We start from the raw sequence: 14,553 nt of genomic DNA, 5'->3' as shown, positions 1-14,553 counted from the left end.
CCAAGACTGCCTTCCCTTCTAACACCAACTGCATGTTTGGTGGGGAGTGACTCCCAAGACCACCCTCAAGTTTGATAAATCACTAGAAGGGCTCCAGAACTCACTGAGAGCTTTTATATTTATGGCTATGGTTTATTAGCGGGAAAGGAGACATTAAAATCAAAGGAAAAGAGGCGTTGGGCAGAGTCTGGGAGGGTTCCAGATGTGCAGCTTCCATCATCCTGTCCCGTGGAGTTAGGATACATTTCCCTCCTGGCATCTACATGTATGCATGGAGTACTGCCCACTGGGGAAGTTCACCTGAGCGTCAGTGTCCAGTTTTTATTGGGATTTCACTATGTAGGCATGATTGGTGCCCACATGGTTGAACTCAGCCTGTAGGTTGATACTGTGTGACCTAAGCCCCACCTTAAATTACAGCTAGTCTTTCTGGAGAGGCCAGTCCCCACGCTACAATCCAGGGTGGCCATCGTGGGCTCTACACAAAAGACAATCCTATCGGGTATGACACAGATTAATCCCGTAAGCTGAGGGCAAAGGCCAGACCTCTCTTTGGGCAAGGCCAAATTCTTTACTGTACATTTTTATAATTAAAACCTGCAATAGCTATGTGGTTGGTTTTCCATGTGCTTGTCCATACGTAGTATAGTTTCTAAATTATGTTTTTATGTAAGAGGATTGATTTGCACTGAGACTTCCTGATCATGTGGATTTTTGTTCTGTGCTTTCTTAGATTCTATATTTGTCTAGTTGGCATTCATTATTCACAGGGCCAAACTGATGGCGACCATTGCTCACATCTCCCCTGTGAGCTAGCTTTTGTGGATGCACAAAAATCGTATTACAAGGCCTCTAACCAATCATGAGTCCACACTCCCAACCACCTCCTTTATTTAACTCTCACACACCAACCCAACATTCCTCTCCCCTAATCACCAGAGCTAGGTAGCACAAAACTAGACACCATCCCTATAGCCCAGAGCTTGCCAACGTTATTTAAACTAGCCAATCCTAAGCTGTTTTCCCTGCCTTGCTTTGCCTTTCCCGGGGAAAACAATAAAAGTCTGGGCTATGTTTTCCCTTTGCTGCTTCTGCCTTCTGACCAAACCTGGTGCTTCCCCGTGAGGCCCTGCATGGTACGGCAAGCTCCCTTCTCTTGGGAAATGTAAGTAATCACAATCTTCTTTCAATGGCATTAGCCTCTCAGTCATCTCCATAAATTAAAATCCTGTGGGTACAATCAAGACAACCTTAAAACCCCTCCTCCATGGGCCTAGGTTTCAAAAGGGTGATAGTCCTTACTAGCTGGCACAAGCCTGGCTCATACATGCTTGTTGAATTTAATGAACAAGTTTACAGTCATTGCTCCATTGATGCAGGAGATAAATTATTCATCTTGCTTGATGCAATCAGCACTCTACGTGGAATCTGAAAATAAGTTCCACAAACCACTTGTGGAAATGTGCATTGGCCTACAAATTCTTCACTGACTGAGTTTACTGGAAGCACTTATGTCCTAACTTGGTCACTGTAGTTTTGTCACTCTTCCCTCCCCTCTCCCCTCCTTTCACCCCAATTCATTTAGTTAGCAAATAAGCTTGTACCTACTGTCAGTAACTAAATCTGACTTGGCCAACATAAAAGCTAAAACTCAGAATGAAGAGAAGATTGTGCTTATTCCCTCCAGGCTTGTTGCATGGTTTGTTTCAGGCTCTGAGAAATGTTAGTTTATGACTGTTTTTGTTTATTACAAAATGTCAATTTCCTGGAGCTGGTTTTAACCCAAACACCTTAATGGCACTCTCAGGTAAAGATATGGAAAACAGAAAACCTGGTAAACTGAAGATGTACTTTTGGTAGTTAATTATAAATGACAGTATCATCATCTTCGATTTGACCCAGCAGTCCCCAAAATGAGATTTGGCCATATTCCCACATTTTCAGGGACAAAAGGTATAAAGATATGAATGGATTAGAAAGGAGAAAAACTGTGATAAGAATATTAAATGCAGAACAAATTTAAGTCTCTAGTAATAAAAAGTGGATAAAGTGCTGAAGTTATGGACAAATAAGGTTAAAAAATGCCAAGCCATAAAGGATGAAGAATATTTGGGGTTTTAATAACACAGGTGAGCTTTTATAGCAATAATAATAATTTTTAAAAAAACCCATAGTGACTGCCTTAGGCAATAGCAGAGGCTGTTTATGGTTGATTTCCAATAATTTACAAAGGCTGACTCAATTAAGAACTCAAATTCTGGCTTCCCTGGTGGCACAGTGGTTAAGAATCCGCCTACCAATGCAGGGGACACGGGTTCGATCCCTGGGCCGGGAAGATCCCACATGCCGCGGAGCAACTAAGCCCGTGTGCCACAACTTCTGAGCCTGCACTCTAGAGCCCACAAGCCACAACTACTGAGCCCATGTGCCACAACTACTGAAGCCTGTGCACCTAGAGCCCGTGCTCCACAACAAGAGAAGCCACAGCAATGAGGAGCCCACACATCACAACAAAGAGTAGCCCCTGCTCGCTGCAACTAGAGAAAGCCCACGTGCAGCAATGAAGACCCAATGCAGCCAAAATAAAATAATAAATAAAAATAAAAAGAACTCAAATTCTGAACCAGAAAGCCTGAAAAACACTTTAAAGAAGAAAACTCTATTTTATACATATTAGTTACTGTATATATGTCAATCCCAATCTCCCAATTCATCCCACCCCTCCTTTCCCCCCTTGGTGTCCATACGTTTGTTCTCTACGTCTGTGTCTCTATTTCTGCCTTGCAAGCAGGTTCATCTGTACCATTTTTCTAGATTCCATATATATGCGTTAATATACGATATTTGTTTTTCTCCTTCTGACTTACTTCACTCTGTATGACAGTCTCTAGGTCCATCCACGTCTCTACAAATGACCCAATTTTGTTCCTTTTTATGGCTGAGTAATATTCCACTGTATATATGTACCACATCTTCTTTATCCATTCGTCTCTTGCTGTACAGTAGAAACTAACACAACACTGTAAAACAACTATACACTAATAAAAATAAAATAAAATAATATACAGTGATTACACTGAGAAAAAAAAAGAAAACTCTAAAATGGCTATTTGGGAATACTGACATTCTTTCTTCTATAGATCAGTTAATGAAAAATCATTTTATTTATATTATTCCACTTGGCCAAAGTACAGTAGAAAATCAGAAGAATTAAAACACTTTGCTTTTTATTACACTCTTGGATCTTTAACTATATTTAACAAGCTACTCAGGAACCATGGTTTAGCAGCCAAGTAGAAGATGGGGAATTGTTTTTGTTCAGTCAGGATAAAGAGTGTTAAAGATGCTCTGTGAAGCATAGTAAGTTCTGTGAAGTCAGGTGTATCTGAAGGCTTTTAGCCGCAAGTAACAGAATACTCAACTAAAAGTGGCTTAAACAATGAGAGCATTTAATTCTTGTACAAAACAAGAATCTGGAGGGAGGCTGACCCAAGATTGGCTAACAGTTAGGGATGCTTCTTTGCCCATCTCTTGGCTTTCCTTTTCCACAACTCCAAACACAGTTCTTTACTAAATCGATTTTCAAATAACAAAGGAATGATGTACAGAGGGCCCTGGAATTCACCCCAAATCCCTGGTAGCAGGAGAGAAAAGAGACTGACAATGTCTTCTTGTCTCCCTCTTTTCATCAGGGAGGAATTTTTCCCCCAAAGCTCTGCCAAGCCCCTCCCCAGACTTCTTTACATTTCACAGGCCAGAACTGGAGCACCTGCCTATCCCTAACCCTGGCAGAGGAGAAAAGAGATTACATGGTGAATTTAGACCAATAATAATGCACTTCCTGGAGTTAGGCACACTTACTTTCTGTTGAACAAAATTAAGATTTTGTTGCAACACACCACTGTAAAGCAATTATACTCCAATAAAGATGTTAAAAAAAAAAAAGATTTTGTTGCAAGGAAGAGGGGGTGTGCTGGGTATGAGAAATGGTTACGGGTAAATAATCAACAGTGTTTGTGATATTTGAAGGCATTAGCAGGTAAAAGGTGGGACTTTGGTCCCAATGCCTGAGCTGGTCATCACTATTCAAGGCATGCATAAGAAAGGAAATAGATCTTTCCTTTGTTACACTGTTTAAACTGAGTAAAGATGTTAGTCAAACCAGACATCAGATGTACCTTTGGATGAGTCAAACCACAGGACAGGCTCCTTCCTCGGAAAGAAAACTTGGCCAAATCTAATATAGTTCTTCATTACATCTATTTTCAAGTAAAAAAAGGAATGATGTCCTGAGGTCCCTGGAATTCACCCCCAAATGATACAAATACAATAAGCCAAATGGCTGAAGTCACTTCCACACAAAATTTGACCAAAGCAAATATGCTTGCTCTCATGCTGTGATCAGAGGAGCAGCAAACTGGAGGCTTTGTTCAAAGTAAAGAGAGCAGTGGATTCTAAAGATGAGGGTCTTCAAGAGGGGGCTGAAAGATATTAGTAAACAGGGTTAGTTAATCCACTCAGGCAAGAGTCACAAAAGTCCAAGGGGTGCTCTCTGGTCTGCACTGTCATGAGATTTCAAAGGACTGAAATCAAAGGCTATGAACTGTACACTCCCCACACCCTCATTTATATCACTGTAGCAGCAGCTGGGACTGCTATTCTCTACTGAGACAAACTTTTTTGAAGAGGGTAGTTACCCTAAACAGAAACTGCTCAGATTGGGCAGGCCTCACAAGAAAAAGAAGTGAGGAATTTTACCACAAAAATAGAAAGATAAAACGCAGAGCCTCATGAGAGATTACCTTAAATGCTGGTATTTTCTATTTCCTGGGACAAGGTAAAGAGCAGGCTCACAAGGAGTGAGAAGGTACCCATTCCCCCAGGACTGACACTCAGCTGGTACACTGTCCCCGCTGATACTGGAATCCTTCTAAAGCTGACTCAAACCCCAAGTGCTCCTCCACTTCATGATCCAATAAATAAAGGGTTAATAAATGGAGGCGTCCAGGATTCTGTGCTAGCCCATGGAAACTTGGTTTTAAAAAAAAAAAGAAACAAAAGCAAAAAAGGCAAGTTGAAGAGAGCTGTGGAAAAGCTTCTACTAACCCTTCAAACCTACTCTCTTCACATACCTTCTGCTATGGCTTTGATTCAAACATCACTGGGAAAACAAGCTACATCTCTACTCATGTTCTTACTGTCTTCTTTTCTATGCCAGTGGAAGAAGCATTCCTGCATCTGCCAAAGGCCAGTCCTTCCACCTGGGTTCCAGATGGAACCCTCCCACCCCATAGCTTCTCAAAACTACACTTCTTCTGTCCTCTCCTTTCTCTCTTACCTCATCAGCCTCAAACTCTCCTCTCCAGGAGCATACCTATCAACACCCAGACATGCTCTAGCATTTTCCATCACACAAAAGCAAAACAAAATGAAAAAATCTACCAAAAACCAACCAACCAACCAAAAAACCCTTTTGCCTGATCATCTCCCTCCAGCCTCTACCCCGTTTCTCTTGTCTCCTTTGTGGAAAAACTTCTCAAAAGAGTAATTCAAACTTGCTTTCAGATGAAACAACTTGTCAACCAGCATTTTTTCAACTGCTCAGCAGCATTTGCTTTCTTTTTGGAACTCTGTCTTCTCCTGACTGCTCTGACCATACCCCCTTGTTTTTTTTCCTACCTCATTAGTCGCTTCTTTGAATCTGTTTTGCTGATCTCTACTCCTTTCCTTGACCTCTGACCAGACTCATTCTTGGCCCTTTCCTCTTCTCTTTCTATTCACTCTCTGTAGTCTGGATGATATACTCTAGTCCCCAGGTTTTAAATGCCATCCATATAGTGATGACTCCAAATTTATATATCTGCTGCCTCAAACTTTCTTCTGAGCTTCAGATACATGTAGCTAGTGGCCAACTTCATATCTACCCATCTTGAACCTACCTTTAAAACATTTTTTTAATTGGGCTGTTTTTCTTATTGTTGAGTTTTAAGAGTTCTTTTTATGTTTTGGGTAACAGTTCTTTATCAGATATGTCTTCTGCAAATATTTTCTCCCAGTCTGTGGCTTGTCTTCTCATTCTCTTGACAGTGTCTTTTACAGAGCATAAGTTTTACATTTTAATGCAGTCCAGCTTATCAATTCTTTCTTTTATGGATTGTTATCTTTGGTGTTGTATCTAAAAAGTCATCACCGTATCCAAAGTGATCTAGATTTTCTATGTTATCTTCTAGTATTTTTATAGTTTTGCATTTTACATTTAGGTCTGTGATCCATTTTGAATTACTTTTTGTGAAGGGTATAATACTGTGTAGGGAGCCATTTTTTGTATGTGGCCGTCACTGGTTCCAGCATCATTTGTTTGAAAATTTGTTGAAAATCTTTGCTCCATTGTATTGCCTTGGCTCCTTTGTCAATGGTCAGTTGACTGTATTTATTCTGTACTATTCTGTTTCATTCATCTATTTGTCTCCTCGTTCACCAATATCACACTGTTTTGATCACAGTAGCTTTATAGTAAGTCTTAAAGTTGGGCAGTGTCACCTACATTCAAAACAGATTCTTGATCCCCACCACCCCCCCACATCCCGTAGCTGTTCCTCCCCCAGGTCTTTCCCATCTCAGTAAGTGGCACCATCATGCATCTACCTGCTCAGGCTAAAAACCTAGGAGTTATTCTTGATTCTTCCCTCCCCACCTCTCATCCATTCCATCAGTATGTCTTGTGAACTCTTCCTCCAGTAAGCAGGTCGAATCAACTTGCGTCTCTCCATTTCTTTGTAGTTCAAGCCAAGAGTCAACCTCATTGGTACCTCTTATAACTGATCTCTCCCGTGTCTCCTCTACAGTCAGTGAGACCCCTCACCCTCTTTTCTTCAAAAAAAAAAAAAAAAAAAAAAAAAGCAGGAATGAAGATTTATCATATACTTTTTATATTCAGCCTTAAATGAAAACACCAGTCTAAGCAAAGTGGATTTTTATGCGCTCTGTTGAAATCAGTTGGGGATGAGAGTTTTGGCTAAATTCCTTAGGAGGAAGGGTAAAGCCCTAGACCTGCGCTATCCACTACAGTAGCCACTAAGGCACATGTGGCTGCTGAACACTGGTAATGCGGCAGGTTTAAATTGAAGTGTTGTAGATATAAAATACACTTCAAAATTTGAAAACAGTATGAAAGAAAAAATTGAAACTATCTTATTAATAATTTTTAGGTTGATTTTTTTTAACATTTTTTAAACTTATTTTCCTTATTTTTTTGGCTGCGTTGGGTCTTAGTTGTGGCAGACAGGATCCTCACTGAGGCATGTGGGATCTTTCGTTGCGGTGCATGGGCTCCTCGTCGTGGTGTGTGGGCTTCTCTAGTTGTGGCATGCAGGCTTCTCTCTAGTTGTGGTGCGCGGGCCAGAGCGTGTAGGCTCAGTAGTTGCAGCACACAGGCTTAGTTGCCCCGTGGCATGTGGGATCTTAGTTCCCTGACCAGGGATTGAACCCCTGTCCCCTGCATTGGAAGGCGGATTCTTAACCGCTGGATCACCAGGGAAGTCCCCTCACTGTAGTTTTGGTTTGCGTTTCTCTAATAATTAGTGATGTGGAGCATCTTTTCATGTGTTTGTTAGCCATCCGTATGTCTTCTTTGTAGAAATGTCTATTTAGGTCTTCTGCCCATTTTTTTGATTGGGTCGTTTGTTTTTTTGATATTGAGCTGCATGAGCTGTTTGTATATTTTGGAGATTAATCCTTTGTCAGTTGCTTCATTTGCAAATATTTTCTCCCATTTTGAGGGTTGTCTTTTCATCTTGCTTATGGTTTCCTTTGCTGTGCAAAAACTTTTAAGTTTAATTAGGTCCTATTTGTTTATTTCTGTTTTTATCTTCATTACTCTAGGAGGTGGGTCAAAGAAGGTCTTGCTGTGATTTATGTCAAAGAGTGTTCTGCCTATGTTTTCCTCAAGAGTTTTATAGTGTCTGGCCTTGCATTCAGATCTTTAATCCATTTTGAGTTTATTTTTGTGTATGGTGTTAGGGAGGGTTCTAATTTCAGTCTTTCACATGTAGCTGTCTCAGGTGATTTTTAAAAATATGAATCAGATTGCACGTCTCTCTTGTTTAAAACTCTTTAATGATTATCTATTTAAGTCAGAATAAGATGCCAGAACTTTCTCATGCGTGCAAGGTCCTGCATAACCAAGAACCTTTTACTCATTACACTTTAGCCACTCCAGCCTCCTGTTCCTCCAAAACACCAGGTCCTTTCCTGCCTCACAACCTCTGCATTTGCTGTTCCTTCTGCCTGGGAATCTTGTACCCTACTTGTTTTGATGGCTGCATACTTTTCATTCTTCAAGTCTTGGCTTAAAGGAATACATGAAAGTTCTCAGATATGATGTAATTCTAGATGCATTTTTACATTGCCTTCAAATCTTTAATTCAGTTATTTAAATGAAAACATTGCATAATGATTATAATCCCATTTATGTAAAAACATATGTAGATGTATACATATATGTAAGTACAACAGTAAGTATTTGGAAGGATACACACCAAACAATTAACTGAGGGTACCTCTGTGACCATACTATACATATTGTTCTGCAACTTACTTTTTCACAAAGCAAAATGAATAAGAAATCTTTCTATGCTGCTCATATAGATGTACTTTATTCTTTTTAATGGCTGAAGGTAGTCTTTTCTATGGATGTATTATAGTTCATTTCACCATTTTCCTATATTGATGAATATTTAAATTGTTCCAATTGTTTTTGCTATTACAATTGAATCTTATTACAGCTGATATGGATTTCAATTCTTTTGACCACAGAAAATAATTTAGCTTCTCATCTATGGGAATGAGTCTTTTATCATAGTTTCCGAAATAACACCTCCTGTTCAATTGTGAAATGTGTCCATCTTCAGCATTAACAAACTTTTTTTGCCTGTGGTTTATATACTGATATTATCACTGGCCAACATCTTTAAAAATTTTAAGTACATAAGCACTTTACGAACACTCAATATTGCCAGTAACACTTTGGGCATAAGGGCCGTACCAACCAATCATTTAATTGAGGGATGCATTTTTCTTTTTAAAATTGAGGTATAACTTATATACAGTAAAGCACTCAAGCCTTGACTGTACAGCTGGATGAAAATTTACATATATGTACATCTGAGTAACTGTTCCCCAGATAAAAGCATAGAGCATGTCTTCCACCTTAGCAAGTAGAGAGGGATAGCACATTTTCATTGAATAGGATACTTTTTTTTTGCTGTGTGGTGCAGCACGCAGGATCTTAGTTCCCTGACCAGGGATTGAACCCGGGTCCCCTGCAGTGGAAGCGCTGAGTCTTAACCACTGGACCGCCAGGGAAGTCCCAAGTAGAATACTTCTTAAACTGCCTTTTTTTCTTTAAATTTCCACATTCTTCACTTCTTTAGGATAAATACTCCTTTATGATTCTCATGGTAACAATAATTTGAAGGAGAAGAGGGTAAGGTGAAGAAACAGAGGCATCACAAGGGTCTGTTGGGTATTCTCTCATCTCTACTCATCCCTAATCATTTATTTATTTTTAGAAGCTGCTCGTGGATATCCTAGGCTGGATTAATGGGAAAATCATGGATTGCTGAACCTTTTGCATTTATACGATTCAGGCTGGCAGGATTTTCATTCTACCCTCCCAAACTTGTTTCTATTCATTAAGGCCAAAATGGGTCATTCAATGCAAATAATGCTCTACTGTACTGGTTTAAAAATTATGAACAATCATCTTTTTTTTTTTGGACAGAGAAAATAATGAGCTGTGTAATTGGTTAAGGGATTTAATTTCCTTGTGCCTTTACCAAAAAAAAGGAATAATGAGAGAGAAATAGGCTGTGGTCAGATCATCAATGGCCTCAATTGCCAAGTTGAGATGTTTGGATTTCCTTACCCTTTCTTTTCCCTTGGCTGTCCAAAACCCCCTACAGTATTTCAGTTACACTGTGTTGAATAGGATTTTGTGGCTACTCTGAAAATGTAATAACCATTTTCCGTGTGCAAATTAATTTCAACTTCCAAATAACAACTTTATAATCTTTGGAACAGTTTATTATTTTATGCTGTCATTATGGTTAATCTTAATCTTTCTGCTCCTCAGTTACTTTTTTCTTTTTTTTTAATACTTATTTATTTATTTGGCTGCGCTGGGTCTTAGTTGCAGCATGTGGGATCTTCGTTGCAGCACGCAGGATCTAGTTCCCTGACTAGGGATCAAACCCGGGTCCCCTGCATTGGGAGCGCGGAGTTTTAACCACTGGACCACTAGGGAGGTCCCCTCAGTTACTTCTTATTTATAGGATAGGTAAGTTAAGCAAGAAATGACATTTTCAGTCTAAGGATTCAATGATTTATATGAGGTCCTGGCATGTTATTAGCAAAATGTCAACATTTGTCACTCAATTCAACTATTTCCTCTTTTGGAATATTCTTTAGCAACATTAAAATATTAATATTTCTTCTACAGCACAGGTATTTAAATAACCCCAGAAAAACATGTTCTATAGTTGTCTTCAGTGTGGTACATAAGGACTGGGCCTATTAGGAGCGCCTACTTTTGGGTGATGTTAAAGGGAACAATATGGAATTTACATTTATTGTGTGGCTACTGTATATCTGGAACGCTCTTTAGTCCTTTCATACTAGGCCATTTAGTCTATGATCTTCATTATACATGTGAAGAATGTAAGACAGGAGGAGTAATTTGCGGAAGCAGTGGAATTGATACCTGATCCAGATTGGATTAGCTCTTTCCACCCAATAAAAGCTGTGCTCATAACACAGAAGGTATAAACTTCAAAGAAGGTATAATGGAGACAAGAACAGAGAATGTCTATATTTGCTAGGGTAAAAAGCTAGGCTGCTACAACAGAAATATGGTAGCTCAAATACAGTACCTTAAAGAACCCTGCAGTTTCTCTTTCACATACCAGTCCCAAGGGAAGTGGTCAGGTTCCTGGGCGCTCTGTTCGCCAGAGTCCTTCAGAGATGCAGGTTTCTGTTATACTGTTGCTCCGCTGTCCCCTAAGGTGATGTCCTTGTTTGCATTAACAGTGGGTTCCCTGGAAGGAAAGTAGCTCCTGAGGGGAGCACATATTCAAGGTTTTAAGGCCTTCGTTCACATTCCACTGACAAGAACTTAGTCATGGAACCTACACCTAGCTGCACAGAGTCTGCAGCAGGACAGCCAGGTGTCCAGCTATACTGTATTTAAACTATGAAGAAAGAAGAATGCATTCTGGTAGAAAACTAGCATACTCTCATATAATGTCACTTTCTCAGGGTAAAATCAGCATAGGATGGATGAAATAATCTGCAAATAACCTTTTTCAAACAAATAGTTTATAGTCATGATCTGGAGAGTAAAGTGTTTTATAAAACAATATCAAGACAACTAGGAAAATGTGATTGAAACTTAATTAATTGAAGATGTGATCTACTCCTTATACTCTAAGGCAACCAAGATGGTTTATTTCACCAGAAAAAAATGCAATTTGCATGAAGACCAGAAGGAGAGTGCAAGAACTGAACATATCACTATTTATCCTTCTCTCCCCCACTCCTGTGGCAAGAGACTGCACTGACCTTACTGGATGGACTCTGTGGGCCCTCAAATGCAAGCCACATACACAGGTCCCTTATGACAGGCTCTTCCCTCCTTGGTTGCTTGCCAAAGCATGAAAGCAACTCTGCTATCCATATAAGAAAACAGATACAGAAGTGCTCCCCTGGAATGGTATCAAAATAAGCCACTCTCTGGGCTGGGAAGCATAAGTCAAAGGAACAGTTGGATCTGAGCATTCCAACTCATGTGACTTGAGTTTTTTTCATGTTTCGTTAAGAACTCTCTTGCACACCCTAGAGCTTGGAGGTCTATGATGCTAAAACAGTAAATCCCCCTATTATCTCCCATTTTTATGTGTCTTTAGAAGAAATACCATAATTATTTGTGCCCATCTTTTTACTGTGACCATACAGAGGCAGGACTAATAAAATGACCTAATGATCAAGTACACAGAAGTATCCTCAACTGGGGACAACCACTAGAAGTCCTGGAAGTGATTTCCTAATGAACATTTACATTTCTCTCTTTTAATTTTACGTTCACCAAGCAATTTACTGTGCTATAGTTTTGCCTCGTGAATGGATACAGATGCTAGAAGGAACCACTCCAAATATAAGTTAAAAGAATATAAATTAAAAGAATTGCTAACACTGACTAAGTACTTACTAGTTACTAAGCAGTCTTAGTGCTTTATGGGCGTATTTCACTTTATTGTGCTTTACAGATACTGTGTTTTTTAGAAATTAAAGGTTTGTGCCAACCCTGCGTTGAGCAAGTCTATCGGTGCCATTTTTCCAACAGCATTTGCTCACTTTGTGTGTCTGTGTCACATTTTGGTAATTCTTGCAATATATCAAACTTTTTCATTATTATATTTATTATGGTGATCTGTAATGAGTGATCTTTGATGTTACTACTGCAAAATATTACAACTTACTGAAGGCCCAGATGATGGTTAGCATTTTTTAGCAATAAAGTATTTTTAAATTAAGGTATGTACATTGGTTTTTCAGACGTAATGCTATTGCACACTTAATAGACTACAGTATAATGTAAACAACTTTTATATGCACTGGGAAATGAAAAATTCATATGACTCGCCTTCTTGAGATATTAGCTTTACTGCAGTGGTCTGGAACCCGCAATATCTCTGAGTATGCTTATACATATATAAATTCACTTAATCCTCACAACAACCCCATGAGGGTGGTCCATTATCCCCATTCTGTAGCAGAAGAAACAGGCTCAGAGTAGTCAGGTAACTTACCTAACTGAGGTCACACAACTAGGAAGTGGTGTCGTCAGAAGTCAAACCCTGGCCTCCTGAGTATGGGCCTTCACTACCATTTCTTATTTATATATCTGGAACATCTTTTACTGTAAACAAAAGAAATTGGCATTCTAGTTTATAAATTAGACTCACAGAATTTGGAAAATGTCACATATAGCATCAGCTGAGCTGAAAAAATCAAGTCCCTAGACATGTAAAGCCAAGGACCAGATCGGATAGGTGGTTTGAGAACTCTGTAAGTGCTACCTGGGGTGGGGTGGGGTCGGGGGGGTGATGGTGGTCAAGTGAGTCCCCTCTTTTTTATACCTCCTAATTGCATCATGGGGCTTTCCACTGAGATACTAATTTACAAGTGGCTCAGGATATTCACAGACCATGAAGGCAAACCAAGAACTGTCAGTTTTTATATGAGGCCCCAAATCAGTTTGGAGACAAAAAAAGTCACTCAAAAGTCAAGCCTAGCTCTTTTATTCTATCACAATAGTGTATTTTTACAAGCTTAAAATGAGATCAGTTTCCCGAGCTAATGTACTGTGCTGTTAGAAACAACATTTCTGAAGTCTCTGGCAAAATTTAAAAAGACCATTACGTGTAGACTAATCAGAAAAATATAAGGCACAGGAAATGAAGAGATTTTCTTTCTCTGACTCTTTGAATCAGAGGGGACAGAGATGTTACAAAGGAGCTTTGAGAAAATAATACTAAGAGACAACTAGTGATAAACATCAATCTGGATTTTGATGCAGGAAAACTGATTAATCACGAGTTAGAAAATTTACTCTCCAAATGGGGCTGGCAAATTATAAGTGAACAGAAGCTTCACACAAATATGTTAACGATAAAAGCATTTGTGCTTTTTGGGGGGTTCTGACCTGAGCCATGCCCAAAGTGAAGTTATGAAAGTAATATGATAAAACTAAACTAAGATGCTATCACGGACTTTTTTCAAATCAAATTTCTCTTAACTAAAAATCTGATTAAGATGATCTACAGATAGGTGAAAAAATGTTCACTTATTATCCTAAAAATACATTAACTATCACTAATATTAAAGGAGGGAAAACATGAAGATATAGGCATATACCCCGTTATCTATATGCAAAAGTTCTTGGAATTCTCAACTTTTGTTGATATACAAATTTGTACACATATATAGAATGTTACAGAACTTCTAAGCAAATTAAACATCTTTAGCATTTAATTTCAGCCCCTAATGAAGGCAGTTACCTCAAAACTAATTCCTTTCTCTTATTAATGGTTCTGTTCTGCAATATGCAATTATCACATTAGAAATTAGAGAAAGTAAAATTACACAATCTTAAAGGCTTTTTAATGAGATTCCAAATTCTTTAAGAAGTCTATGCAATTTACTTTGGAAAGGACTCAAAAGCAAGAGATTGGCTTTTTTCTTATATTGCTGACACCCCTAACAAGCCACTAATCTCTACATTCCTCCAGTACAGAAATATAACAGGAATTTTTACTGCAAACTTGGTTAACTGCACCTGTACCTGAGTTTCATTTATGTCTTACTTAGTTCTTAAAAAAAAACAACAACAAAAAAACAACTTTTCACTTCATTTTATTCTTATTTCCCTGCTGAAGTTTACTAATTTTTGTTAGCAAAAGAATATCACTATTTGATTCTCAAAAACAACATACTCAC

The sequence above is a fragment of the Balaenoptera borealis genome (genome assembly GCF_965194805.1).
Source record: "Balaenoptera borealis genome assembly, chromosome: 6".
Classification (NCBI taxonomy): Eukaryota; Metazoa; Chordata; class Mammalia; order Artiodactyla; family Balaenopteridae; genus Balaenoptera; species Balaenoptera borealis.
Note: the sequence above shows the minus strand (reverse complement) of the source record.